The following is a 14,681-nucleotide window of genomic DNA, read 5'->3' as shown; positions in this document are numbered from 1 at the left end:
GGGAAACGGGAAATATTATTTTTCGGGAAATCCAGGGAATTTTTTCGGGGCTGGGAAATTGAACGCTCTACTCGGGTATCAATGGATTAATCTCAACCAATTTCGATCAAAATTTGCACAGATGCTTAAAATAATCCAATCAACAATTTTCCGCGCAGGGGGTCATTTTTTTCTGGGCACCCTAGGGACCATCCATAAACCAAGTGGACACATTTTTTTTGAATTCTCAGACCCCAAGGACAATTCCCATACAAAACAATTCTTTTTTTGTGCGGAGCGTGGACAATCGCTAGCTTCAGTGAAGAATAAGGACTTGCAAAGAAATCATAAAAATACATAATTTTATAAATTACACAAACTTCGTCCCACTGTCGACTAAAAATCAATAAATCGGTCTAATCTGTCCACCCCCAAAACAAAAATCCAGAAATCGTCAAGCACTGACAGAGAAAGACCAACCCCGCGAAGACAAACTAAACAAGGGATGAAACGCCCTGCCGGTAGATCCATCCACCGCAGCAGGTGCAAAGCAGGTCGTTTTCAAAGTGTCGCGAGAACTCCACAGACAGGGAACCAAGACGACGACGCACTAATTTAGAAAAATTAACCACTTCTTCGTCGCTCAATCGTTGGTCCTGGTGGCGGTGTGCTCTCGTAGAATGGATAACGTCAAGAGGCATAACCCACTATACTGCGTAAGGACAACAGCGCTGGGAGAAAATGGTTCTTGGGGTGGTGAAAGTTTGGTGAAGTTGGTTGAGGTAGGGGGGATGAGTTGGCAAACAAAAATGTTGCCAGAGTCAGAAAAAATATTTATTCCTATAAATAATATATAAACCACCTCCGCCTCCTCCTCCACCAGCTTCCGAGGAAGACCGGATTTTGCGAGCGCATTTTCATGTATCAGAGAAGGCAGCATCCTTTTGGCTGTTTTACCTTCTTTTTTTGTTCGACGGCCCAATCTCCATGCATGTGTACATAAAAAAATCGTGGGGACTGGGAGTGTACTATGAAGGGTGGGTGGAAAAAAACATAAAGGGATGCTCCTCTCTGTACGGAGGAATTCGGGTGGAAAAGAAGGTTTTGTAGTTCAACAGAGAAGGGGGTTTGGGAAATTAATTTTGAAGATTCCAACCAGTGTTTGATTTGTTTTCAAACAAGATTCGACATTTTCTAGGCGAGGGTGACAGAGTTAGTCAAGGATTAAAGGGATTAGAAAATCTAACTCGTCCACTTTCTCAATCCCATCTTTAAAATCCCACTTCAGTAAAAGTAAAACATTTGAAAAGAATAGTGTCAGCTATGCTTCCGTCTTCCGAGAATTCTTGATGACAAATGAAAACCCAGCTCGATCGGCAACACTGGTTGCTGCGATCGACACACCCAACGCTACACCCCTCGTCGCCGCCTGCGATGACAGCAAGGAACGATCGAGAAGGTGGGAATTGGCGCGCAACGGATGCGCGCGCAATCGAGCCGAAGGAGGAGAGAAAGAGAGAGAGAAGTGGAGATTTTTCACTCCAGTTCGCGACGCGTTCAAGTAAAGACGTGTTTTGTACATAGTGATCAGAATAAAAGTTTTTGTTAGGAAAGAGAATTCCGCAAAGTGTTTTGATCACCCGGAGAAAATCCCTAATACAGTCCACCCGAAGATCCAGTTGGGAGATTTGGCCCCAACATTTGGTCCTTACGAACCGGATAGACAGTGCCTATCGGTAAGTCCGTCGGAATCGGAGAATTCCGGAGTGTCGCGAGGAGTGAAGTGTCCGGAAGTCGCTTATCCCGGAGGGCGTTTCACGTGGCCCAGACAGCGTGAAAGTGACGCGGTTGTGTGGAGGTTCCAGCAACGCGCAAACAGTGCACCGGAAGAGGTCGGATTGGCCGCCGGTAGTGCGAAGTGTGGACAGTGGTCGCGATTGGCCACCGAAGCAGAACATTGCGTGGACGGTAGCGTTGCTACTCGAGCAGAAAAGTGCGTGGAAGGTGGTCCGAAAAAACCACTGGAGCAAAAAGTGAAAAGTGTTCGGTGAAAAGAGCGTGGGCCGCCATCTTGAAAACGCCAGCAAGAGAGTGTTCGGCGAGAAAAGAGTGTGCGCCGCCATCTTGGAACCCAAAAAAGTGAAGTGAGCTGCATCCCGGCGGATGTGGCGTAGTTTCCTGGGGTTGAACACCGAGCCGAAAGTAGAACCGGAAGAAGGCGAGGAATCTGAGCAAGAAGCCAGTGTTCAGAAGAAACCGGAACCGGAAGACCGTAAGCCCGTGGTGGTTCAACTTCCGCTGACTCCGAAGCAACGGCACACGGAGAGCAAGCGGAAAATGGCGGACGAAGAAGTGCAGGCGTTGCTGAACAGGCGCGGACATGTGAAGGGCAAGTTGACGCGGGTCAGGACTGTCCTCGGCCAGCCTGGAATCCCAGCAGCGCGGATCGTAGTCTGCAAGGCGAACGCTGAAAAGTACTACGGTGAGTACAACAGCCTTAACAACAATATCATGGACGCAAGGTTGTCGGAAGAGCAGAGGACCGAGAACGCCGAACGGTTCTTGGACTTCGAGCAGCTCTACGACGAGGTGCTGGAGAAGATCGTTGAGCTCACAGCACCACCGAATCGTGCCCAAGCGGTCGTCCCTGCCGGACAGGCTGGTCAGCAGGTGATTGTCCAGCAGACGCCCTTGCGTGCACCGATTCCAACGTTTGACGGCCAGTACGAGAACTGGCCGAAGTTCAAGTCGATGTTCCTGGAGCTGATGAAGAACTCGCCAGACTCGGACGCCATCAAGCTGCACTACTTGGACAAGTCTCTGGTGGGTGCAGCGACGGGCATGATCGACACGAAGACGCTTCAGGACAACAACTATGCGCACGCGTGGGAGATCCTCGAGGACCGGTACGAGAACCGACGCCTGATCATCGACATCCACATCAACGGGATCTTGCAGCTAAAAAGGATGGCGAAGAAGTCATCAAAGGAGCTGCGAGAGCTGTACGAGGAATGTTCGAGACACGTTGAGAACTTACGGTACCACAAGCAGGAGCTGCTGGGTGTATCGGAGTTGTTCGTCGTCAACATTCTGTCGTCTTGCTTGGATCGTGAGACACGCGAGCAGTGGGAAGCTACCGTCAAGAAGGGTGAACTCCCGAAGTATGCGCAGACGATCGAATTCTTGAAGCAGCGGTGCGCCATCCTGGAACGGTGCGAGTTAGCTGCCCCTGCGTCGTATGCGGTCCGGTCGGCAGTTCCCAAGGCGGTGCAGTCCTCGAAGCCATCGGCGAAGATCACCTCGGCAGCCGCGACATCCAACGAGGCCGAGTGCGATCTGTGTGACGGGTCTCACGCGAACTACAAGTGTGGCTCGTTTCGCGGCATGAGTGTTGCGGAGAGATGGTCGAAGGTGCGTGACGCGAGGCTGTGCTACAACTGCTTGCGCAAGGGTCACCGAGTTGGACAGTGTCCGTCGGATCGATCCTGTAAGTGCGGTGAGAAGCACCACAGCTTGTTGCACCAGGAGAAGAACCAGCAGCAAACCAAGCCGAAGCCAGAAGCGGCTCCGGTATCAGCGAAGGCGCCGTCGGCAGTGTCATCCGCCAGCGTGAAGGCTGGTCCCAGCGACACGGGTGCGCCGGAAGTGAACGACGACAACGAGCAGCAGGCAACCTCGTGCTTCAGCAGCGGAGCGCTGAAGTCACCGCAGCAGGTTCTGCTGCAGACAGCGATCATCAACGTGGCGGACAAGGCCGGCAGGTTCCATCCGTGTCGAACGTTGTTGGATTCCGGTTCCCAGGCGCACATTTTGTCGGAGGCGATGGCACGAACCCTCGGTCTAACCTTCGAAAAGTGCAACGTGACGGTCGTTGGAGCCAACGCAGTGAAGACGCAAGCAAAGAAGGGAGTCAACCTTACCTTCTCGTCGAGGTACTGTGAGTTCCAAGACAACATCTCGTGCCTGATTTCGGACAAGCCAACGGGACGGATCCCGTCGGCAAGAATCGAGACAGCTGCTTGGCACATCCCGAGTGACGTGTTCCTGGCAGACCCGAAGTTCAGCGAGCCGCACGAGATTGACCTGGTCATGGCGTCGAACTACGTGTGGGACTTGCTGCGAACGGATCGAGTTAAACTGGCGAACGGCACCGTGACTCTGCGTGAAACCGATCTGGGCTGGATCGTGACCGGCGTGTACGACCCGTTCCAGCAGCTGAGTTGCCAAGTCGTCCACTCGAACATTACGCTGAAGGATCAGCTGAACAACGCCATCGAGAAGTTCTGGCTGGTTGAAGAACTAGCAGACAAGCAACTTCAAACCAACGAAGAACAGGAAGTGGAAGAGCACTTTCGTGGCACCCACGGCCGTGACGGAAGTGGTCGCTTCGTCGTCCAGTTGCCGTTCAAGGACGAGGTTCTTGAGCTGGGCGACAACCGAGTCCAGGCGTTGAGGAGATTCAACCTGCTGGAGCGCCGTCTGTCGCGCAACCCGGAACTCCGAGAGCAGTACACGGCGTTCGTCGAGGAGTACGAGGCGCTGGGTCACTGCAAGGAGATTTCTGAGCATCAAGATTCACCAGAAGTGCGTAAGTACTACCTGCCGCACCACGCTGTGCTCAAACCGTCCAGTTCGTCTACGAAGCTGCGGGTGGTTTTCGACGCCAGCGCCAAGGCCGGCAAGTACTCCTGAACGATGTGTTGAAGGTGGGACCGACCGTCCAGAATGACCTGTTCTCCATCGTTCTGCGGTTCCGTCGCCATCCGGTCGCATTCACTGCCGACGTGGTGAAGATGTATCGGCAGGTGCGTGTGCATCCGAGCGATACGCCGTACCAGCGAATCTTCTGGAGGAAGGACCCGAACGAGCGCTTGCGAGTGCTTGAGCTGAACACCGTGACCTACGGAACGGCGAGCGCCCCGTTCCTCGCAACGCGGTGTCTGGTGGAGCAGGCGGAGTCGGCGAAAGGCCGGTTCCCAGCAGCCGCCAAGATCGTGATCGAGGACATGTATGTCGACGACATGCTGTCCGGAGCCAGCAACGAGAAGGAAGCAGTGAAACTTGTGCTGGAAGTGAAGAAGATCCTGGAAGAGGGAGGTTTCCCAGTGAAAAAGTGGTGCTCTAACTCAGAGCAAGTGCTGAAGTGTGTGCCTGAAGAAGATCGGGAGAAGCCGAAACCGATCGAAGAGTACAGTGCGAACGAAGCCATCAAGGCTCTGGGTGTCCTGTGGGACCCACGCGAGGATGAGTTTCGTTTTGTGAACTGTTTGGAAGAGTGCGACGACAAACCAGTTTCGAAGGCGAAAGTGTTTTCGGACATTCTGAAAGTGTTTGACCCGCTGGGCTTCGTAGCCCCAGTCATCGTGCTGGCCAAAGTGTTTATGCAGAAGTTGTGGGCCAGCAAGATGGACTGGGCTACCGAACTAAACGAAGAGCTTTTGTGTGAGTGGTTCGAGATTCGAGAGTCTCTAACAGCGCTGAACGACATTCGTGTGCCACGATGCGTCGTGGTGCCCAACACGGTTCTGCACGAGCTGCACGGATTCGCTGACGCGTCGACCGTTGCCTACGGGGCTAACGTCTACCTGCGCTGCATCCGCGGGAATGGGTCGGCCGAGGCCAACCTGTTGTGCGCGAAATCCCGAGTGGCTCCGCTAAAGAAGCTGTCCGTGCCGAACCTGGAGCTGTGTGCAGCGCTGTTGCTTGCACGGCTCGTCGTGAAGGTCATCGAAACGCTGGATCTGAAGCTGTCCGCTATCAAGCTGTATTCGGACAGCCAGATTGTGCTCGCATGGCTGAAGAAGGATCCGAATCTCCTGGAGACCTTCGTGCGTAACCGCGTCATCCAGATCTTCAACCTCACAGGTAAGTTCCGATGGAATTACGTGAGGTCAGCCGACAATCCGGCAGACATCGTCTCTCGAGGGATGAGTCCCAAACTCTTGAGTCGGTGTCCGAAGTGGTGGAAGAGTCTTCTACCGCTGACGAGCGCTGCCTACGTTCCTGAAGAACCCCCCGAACTCGAGGACGACGAGCTGCCAGGGCTGGTAGCCATCGTCTACAAAGTCACCGTCGTCGAGGAGATGCCGGTGTTTAAACGGTTCGGCGAGTTCCGGAAACTCCAGCGCGTGATCTGCTACGTGCGCAGATTCGTCCAGAACTGCAGGAACAAGAAGTCTGGACAACCAAAGACGACGTGCGCCTACGTGACAGTTCCTGAAACGAGAGCGGCGTTAAAGTCCATCATCTGGTCGATCCAAATGACAGTCTTACCAGATGAGTTTTATCTTGCGAAGACCGAACAAACATCCAGCCAGCTCGCGAGCCTGGCACCAATCGTCGACGAGGACGGTCTGCTGAGAGTCGGTGGACGTCTGGAACATTCGAGCCTCCCGTACGAGGCCAAGCATCCCGTGATTCTGCCCCGTCATCACGTGACTACGTTGCTGATCCGAGCGCTGCATGTGGAGAACCTGCATGTCGGCCCCTCCGGACTCCTGGCCATCGTTCGACAGCAGTACTGGCCGCTGAAGGCGCGCAACGTAGTGCGCGACGTAACTCGCAAGTGCCTGCAGTGCTTCAAGGCCAACCCACGCAGGATCGAGCAGTTCATGGGACAGCTTCCGGCGGAACGAGTGAATGTTGCAGCCCCCTTCGAGTACACCGGCGTGGACTACGCTGGACCTGTGACGGTGAAACAAGGCAAGTACAGACCCAAACTTACCAAAGCCTACATCGCCGTGTTCGTCTGTCTGGTCACCAAGAACATCCACCTGGAATTGGTGTCAGACTTGACAACCGAGGCCTTCTTGGCCGCCCTGGATCGCTTCGTCAACCGACGAGGCATGGTGCGCAAGATCTTCTCTGACAACGCGACGAATTTCGTCGGGGCGTCACGATCTTTGCGCGAAATGCACGAGCTCTTCAAGCAGGACCTTCTGAAGCGCGGAATCCAAGATTTGCTCGTGCCCAAGGCCATCGAGTGGAGCTTCATCCCGCCCAGGGCTCCCAACTTCGGCGGATTGTGGGAGGCGGGTGTGAAGAGCGTCAAGACACACCTGAAACGAACGCTGCAGAACGCGGTGCTTACCTTCGAAGAATTTGCTACCATCTTGACGCACGTTGAAGCGGTCTTGAACTCTCGGCCGCTCTTCAGCTTGTCGGACAGCCCCGGAGATCCCCTTCCGATAACTCCGGCGCATCTTCAACTCGGCAGGCCGCTGCGTCCTGTCGCCAAGCCCTCCGTAGCGGTGTCGCGGACAACCGTCTGAACCGCTGGGAGTACCTGGACAAGCTTCGTGAGGACTTCTGGGGCCGCTGGTCCAGAGAGTACCTGACAAGTCTGCAGAGCCGTGCGAAGTGGACCAAGAAATCGCACAATCTGCAGCCCGGAATGCTGGTCCTCCTCGTCGAGGACAACCTTCCGTCGCAGACCTGGAAGGTCGGCATCATCGTCGAGACTTACCCCGGAATGGACGCGCTGGTGCGTGTCGTGGACGTGAAAACCGGTTCTGGAGCAGTCTTCAAGCGGTCGGTATCCAAACTGGCACCCTTGCCGACCGTGGACAACGACCGGCTTCTGGAGCGCTTCGGTGCTTCAGATTAGCTGGAATGCAGCCGCGGGGGAGAATGTCAGCTATGCTTCCGTCTTCCGAGAATTCTTGATGACAAATGAAAACCCAGCTCGATCGGCAACACTGGTTGCTGCGATCGACACACCCAACGCGACACCCCTCGTCGCCGCCTGCGATGACAGCAAGGAACGATCGAGAAGGTGGGAATTGGCGCGCAACGGATGCGCGCGCAATCGAGCCGAGGAGAGAGAGAGAGAAGTGGAGATTTTTCACTCCAGTTCGCGACGCGTTCAAGTAAAGACGTGTTTTGTACATAGTGATCAGAATAAAGGTTTTGTTAGGAAAGAGAATTCCGCAAAGTGTTTTGATCACCCGGAGAAAATCCCTAATACACTCCACCCGAAGATCCAGTTGGGAGATTTGGCCCCAACAAATAGTGTTAAATTAAATTAACTTTTAATATCTTAAAGCAATCCCTCACTTCCAAAACCTCCAATGATGAACCTGAACCATGTGTACTGCAGTCCCCACTCGAGAGTTCCGGATCTCACCGGGATATATCTACTTCTAATTCTGTTAACGCAGTGGTTCTGTTTTCCGTGGGATATTAGGTGGGATATCGGATCCTCCGACCCCCCGGGGAGAGTCCACCCTCTTCCCTCGTTTTCATCCCCCTTAACCTTTTTCAACACAAGAGAAAACATGTGGCGCTCTTTCAATATCTGGTGGGCGCTCTCAACTCAACTGTCGGAAGTCGTCCGTCCGTAGAGGTGTCACGCGGCGAAGGGATTTTCCTGCATCCTTTGCGCTGGTGGGTCCATTGAGAAACGGAAAATTTGTGAGCCAAGAGAGGCTGAGAGTAAGAGCAGGAGAGAAAGTGAATGAAACTGTGGAAAAAGTTAAAGTTCACCTTTTTCCCGGTCCACGTCGTCGCCGTCGTTGGGGAGTCTCATCTCGCGCGAACAACAAGAAAAGCCTACCAGCTGAAGCGGTTCTCCGGGAAATCGAGAAACAAATGAATTTGAAATTTTAACCTGGTTTATTTATTTATTTTTTTATTCATCGTGCTTCTCAACCTTTTTGGGCCTGATGGGTCATATTGATTCATTTTTTTTTTTTAAATGTATGTATGTATGTATGATCCCCATACCCGCAGGCAACTTGGTCCTGGAACACATGTGAGCGCTAGGTGAACAATTCGATCATCTTTTACTCCGTAATCTGTACACCCACGTGCATAAGTTTTTTTGCACGAATTTTTATGCTACAAATACCGGCGCATAGATCAAAATGGTTTCCCGCTTCCCTCCCCAAGCGCCGGAAATTTGTAGCGGGTGTAGGGACACTTCGTATAGACGCCCTTGCTCCCATCACGTCACTGAGGGTATGGAGCGACGAGAAATTAATAAGCATGCCCCCCCAGTCGAACCTTCATTAGAGAAGCAGGCAATCCACAACTCACAGCGAACGACCGAGAGAACACCCTACCGCGTATATAATAAGGTTGGCGTAGTTGTCTTGATTGTTTTGTGCGTATGATAGAATAAGTGAGAGTTTTTGTGTTAAAAAAGAACGGGCTCACCAAATAAGAAAACATCAAATCTTGATCCAATCCAGCCTTCAAACTTCAGGTTTCCAATGATGACAAGTTCCAGCTTCTTGGAATTGAACCGCGACGTCCATATACTGTTACTGTTGCTGCTGGGGAATGCTGACCGTGATGAAAACCAGAAAGGAACACCAAATTTTGAAGCTGTCACAAGTTCTTCAGATCTTGAGTGATGACTTTGAAGGTTTTCCCGTTGAAAGGTTCCGTGGTTCCTCTGCCAATTGTAAAACAGTTGCTCAGTTTCTTGGCATGGACACTGAAACGCCGTGAGCCGTTCCTCTCTACACTTTCACTTTTGAATTCGATCATTCAAATATTATTATTAAATACTCCGCTAGAACCACTACCGGGGCACTTCCACAGCAACCAACACCAGTACCGGAATCACCGGAATCTGCCGGAATCACAATTTTGGAACAAATATTCAAAGAAAAAAAACGACAGCGAAAATCTTTGACGTCCGTCTTCGAGCGTAGCTTACTTCGATCTGATTCATTTTTTTTTTTTAAATAGCCTATAATTTTCGTATGGTCCTTAAAATCATTTTTCAATCATTAAAGAAAAAAAACATTTTTTTTCAAAATTATGGCCTGAAAGGATTAAATGATAACATTGGCATAGTTAGGCTACTACTGAGCAACTCTCTACAAAATTGACCGATTTCGACCATTTTTATTTTTTGTATTTTTTATTTGGCTCAAACTTTGTGGGGGCCTTCCCTATGACCAAAGAAGATATTTTTTGTCATTGGTTCACCCATACAAGTCTCCATACAATTTTGGCTGCTCTCCATACAAAAATTTTACGTACGTAAATATTCAAACAGCTGTAAATTTTGAGTGAATTTTCTGATCAATTTGGTGTCTTCGGCAAAGTTGTAGGTATTGTTGAGGAATATTGAAAAAAAAAAAAAAATAGGTACACAGGTGGGCTATTACCTTTTTAATGGATTTTTTTTCTCTTGGTAGGTTACTCAAATGGCTCTAACTCCAGAACCAAATTATGGATCTGGATGAAAATTTGGGAGGTTGTAGAGCTCGAAAAATGCAATTTTTGAGATTAATAAAAGATATGAAAATGGAAAAAATTTACCATATATTCATTTGAAAACTGTGTATTTTGTTGAAAAGTCTGGCCACATCCGAAAACAGATGGATATTTCTAAATTCGGTCTCAAAATGACCCTTGTTCAGCACACCAGCTTTCAAATGCACTTGGAACAATCAAAATCGAAAATAAGGGAGCCGAGGACTTCGCGACACAAAATTTTGCAAAAAAAATTACCACACACGGATATTACTCGAACTCCTCGGAATTTATTTTCTCAAAATTCGAGGGTTGGAGATGGACGAGTTCTGTCAAGGTGAATCGATAGAGCGTCAAAAATCGATGCAGTATGAATTTTTGGCGATTGTTCCGATTAAAATTCATGCAGTACGTCTTATTTACGAAGATGAAAATGACGTCCATGGACGCTGCAGCCTTAAAGTAAAAACTATACCTTTCTTTAGTAAGAAAGGCAAAAACAAAGAAAAAAAGTTAAAACATCGATGTGTTGAATAATCTGATGAAGTAAATTCACCTCAGTTTTACGTGATTGTTAATGTTAAAAAAATGAATTGCATTGAAAAAGATGCTTTTTTCATAATTTTCTGATGTAACATTGAGAAAAATGTACTACCAAAAATTCTGTCTTGAAAGATTTCTTGCAGGAAATGTGTAATGTTACATCAGAAACTGGTGACTTTTCCATTTTTGTAGCTTAATTTCATTTTATTACACATTAAGTTAGGTAAAATTACGTCCAAAAGGAGGTAAATTTATTTACACACAAAAATGTTCAATTGTTCAATTCATATTATTGAATTTTTTTTACTGTAATCTTTAATGGCCTCTCATTAGCTAGTTACAATTTGTAATATGATGGTTTTCAAACTGCCTTTTATGTGAAAAGATACAATTTTCATTATCAGTCTTAGATTTGGATGGATTTTTTAGTCTTAGATTTGGATGGATTTTAGAAATTTAATTTTCGAGTGATTTTATAGCTTTTACTCAGTGAGGAAGGCAAACATTGAAATAAATTTCGATTTGTGAAAGAATTATTTATCATCATAGTTACATATATATACAGAAAAAAAAAAAATCATTGTAATATTACATCTGGGAAGGGGTACATCTTTTATGTTAGAAAAAAGGGGTAATTTTAACTCTGGAAATGTGTTATTTTACCACTTTTCTGGTGTAATGTCACTTTTTCAGTAAACGTAAACGTGTAAATTTGGAAGGCCGACGTCGTCGTGCTATCTTGTCGCACCCGCCATTTCGACGTTCCGAGAAAAACGCGTTTTAGTGTTTGACCATGAATAAACAAAAACGAAAGCAAGCAATGTATACAATAACAAACACGTTTTGTTTGGCTGACCATTATGTGCATTGTCCCGAAGTTTGGTTGAAGTTGGTTGCCGGAGTCCCGAGTTATAATTACAAATGTTTTCGGTAGTCTACACAGAAAAAAAAACATCTGGGAAGGGGTACATCTTTTATGTCAGAAAAAAGGTGTAATTTTACCTCTGAAAATGTGTAATTTTACTGCTTTTCTGTTGTAATGTCGCTTTTTCAGTCTGAATTGAGGTAAAATTACATCATAAAAGAGGTAATATTCAACCTTTCAAAGTTACAGCTTCCAAATTTACATTATTTTTTACTGTGTAACTTGTACGTGCGTCAAACGCGTTCTGACCTGAAATCCCTTTGGCCAGTTGTCGCATTTACATCAATTTTCAGGGAGTGAAATGATAGCACGACAAGATTGAAACTAATTTTATATGTGAAGTGGCAAAAATGCACGGAGTTTTTTCGGATTTCGTTGAATATCTCAGGATTGAAATCGATTTTTGGGGATCCGATCGAACCTGATGGGCCAAAAAAAAAGGAACCGCGGTTCTTTTTTAAACTCCGGTCTTTTGAAAGAACCCTTTCAAGATGGCATGATTTTTGGTATAAAAATAATTTATTGAACTTCCAAAAAAATGGTAATTAAATTTGTTTTTGAGAATGGAAAATAAAATTTCAAATATTTCTTATAAAAATTAATCCCAAAAGTAATTGATTTTCTAAACAAAATGAAAAAAAAAACAACTATTCATTGTACAACTACACATCAAAAAAATAGTAATCCAGCTGCGTGTAAAAGGCCGGGATGTAAAATAAATTTTGCATTATTTTATGAAATTCTATGTAATATTACACCCTGAAGTATGTAGCCAATCAATATGGAAAACCTACTTGACTGAAATGTCAAGCTCATATATGCCTTTATCCTATTAATTCTTCAACGGTCTTATGGCCGAGCGGGCTAAGGCGCCAGTTTGTACGGTTGGTGCTGGATTTGAATCCCGTCGGTAGCAACTTTTTTTTTGTGTCTACAAAAATTGTACATGCTGTGTGTAGTATTGAGTATCTTTTTTGACGAAGGTGATGCTTTTGCATGCGATTTTACCATCGGATTTTTACTGTGTAATTGCACATTGAAGTATTAGCGGAAAACAAATTTGAGCATTCCAAATTGCATAATTTGTAAAATATTACCAAAAATCTATTGAATCGTTTAGAGATTTTGGAAAAATGTATCTTTTTGTCCGATTAAATTTTAGCGTTTATAGACTTTTTCGATTAAAAAAGAATGTATTAAAGAGTTCATAGAATATTTTCTCCAGATAAAATACCAGCATTAGTTCAATTCAGTAATTTTACCTCTGGAAATGTGTAATTTTACTACGTTTCTGGTGTAATGTAACTTTTTCAGTCTAACTTGAGGTAAAATTACACTATAATAGAGGTTATATTCAACCTTCCAAATTGACACATTGCATGTGCAGGTGTAGGAACGCAAACATAATTTTCCCAGAGAATTCCTCAAAGCTGCTGCTGCGGTTGGTTATCCTTCGGAAGAGCATCAGCTCGAGTAACGGGCGCGCGAATCCCACAGATAGTCACACGCGTCATCGCCCGAAACCCTGCCGAAGTCTGGCCCGTTGACGGCGGAAGCAGGAAGAAAACAACAAACGGAACTCGCACGCGGGACGAACCGCAGCAAAGGCAGATTTGCACGCGCGCGAGAGGGAGAGAGAGAGAGTTTGGTGTTACGACGGCACGGCCTGCTGCCACCAGTGTCAGTGTCAGTTGCGAGCCGCCTCCGCCGTCAGTCGTGTCACTAACACAGGGCCTGTCCTGGTGCGTTTCCGGAAGGTGGTCGTGTGGTATTTCGCGGTTTTCCGAGTTGAGAGGTGTGGGGGTTAAAGGAGAAGAAAGTGGTGTAAATTCTGAAGGGAGTTGCCTGGAGAACAAAAAGATTACAAGGACGACGACGGTTGTGGGCTTTTTTGGCGTGAACCGGAAGTTGAGGAATTTGTCACATCTGGTGGAGGGGGATCGATTCCGGAAGTTGGCGTTCGTATTCAACTGCTTCCAAGTGTCAGTGGTCAGTGTCAGTGTTTGTAAACAACAAGCTTAAACGGTTAGATGTCCTACCTGTCCCGAGGTCTCGAGGTGACGTCCCGTTCAACGCGGAACAATGGCTCCTCGTCGCTGCTGTTGGCCCCGGCCACCCGTGCTGGTTCGACAGGATCTGCGACGACAACCGCCGCCGGAAGGCGCAGGGAGAAAAATCAATGACGTGTAAGTTTTCCACAAACAGAGCAAGCGTATGTGTGATGAAGACGCGGTGACAGCTTTCCGTCTCCTTCGAGCGAGCACGTACAACCACACAAACACAGTTTTTAATATGTGCTATAATATGTACCTAGGCTTTAGTGTTTCTTTGGGTAGCGGGTTAAGAAGTAGTAAGGGGTTAGGGGCCAGGATTCAGTGGTCAATCCTTTGTCTTTGAAGGATTGCAAAAATAAAGAACCTCGTAAGGACAATATGATTTTATTTTTCATATCCTCAGTCTCACTTTTACACAATTACACAGAAAAAGATTTAAATTCGTACAATTTTTGTGACACAAGATCCGTCTACCTTTCTCAATGTAATATTATCAGTACTGTTTTCTGAAGGTAATTAGATCACAATTTAGCAAATTACAAATGGTAGAAATTTGTCCATAAATTAAAAAAGTGGATTGATTTTTCTTGCGTCCAACATTAATTGGAAAAGCAAACATAAACCGAGGGGTCGTTGAATCATGCTAAAAGCTAGTGTACATTAGCGAAAAAAAAAATCCGTAATATTTTGAAGGATTTGTTTTCAACGAGCAAGTCTTACCAATATTTTGACAACACTGTTGGAATCTATGAGACTTTTTCATGTTTTTAAAAAAAAAGTCAAGTTTCGTCTTTAGAGATCTGCCTTAGAGTACCGAAGTTTGATAGTTACTGAGAAGACCACACAAGTTGATGTTTTATTTGGATATCTGACAACCCTGAGATTTAAAAACTGATGGCGATTTCATATTTTTTTCATTTCTAAAATCTATTTTTTTTAATTAAAATCTTTAATTTTCACCAAGAACAGAT

At 46.9% G+C, this 14,681-nt stretch overlaps 1 protein-coding gene across 3 annotated transcripts in view; it reads left to right on the top strand.

Annotated features, from left to right (window-relative positions):
• The window catches only part of LOC6041290 (serine/threonine-protein kinase tousled-like 2), a 212,598-nt gene that overhangs the window by 45,302 nt on the left and 152,615 nt on the right, over positions 1-14,681 (top strand). Inside the window, exon 1 of one of the 3 annotated variants that reach the window (XM_038248575.1) lies at positions 13,370-13,842. The exons of the other annotated variants lie outside the window; for them this stretch is intronic. The gene's annotated coding sequence lies outside the window, so the exon portion shown is untranslated. Of the gene's footprint in view, positions 1-13,369; positions 13,843-14,681 lie in introns of those variants that run through there. 3 annotated transcript variants of the gene reach the window in all.

The sequence above is a fragment of the Culex quinquefasciatus genome, chromosome 1 (assembly GCF_015732765.1).
Source record: "Culex quinquefasciatus strain JHB chromosome 1, VPISU_Cqui_1.0_pri_paternal, whole genome shotgun sequence".
Lineage (NCBI taxonomy): Eukaryota > Metazoa > Arthropoda > Insecta > Diptera > Culicidae > Culex > Culex quinquefasciatus.
The sequence above is the reverse complement of the archived record's forward strand: the minus strand, read 5'-3'. Positions and strand labels throughout refer to the sequence as shown.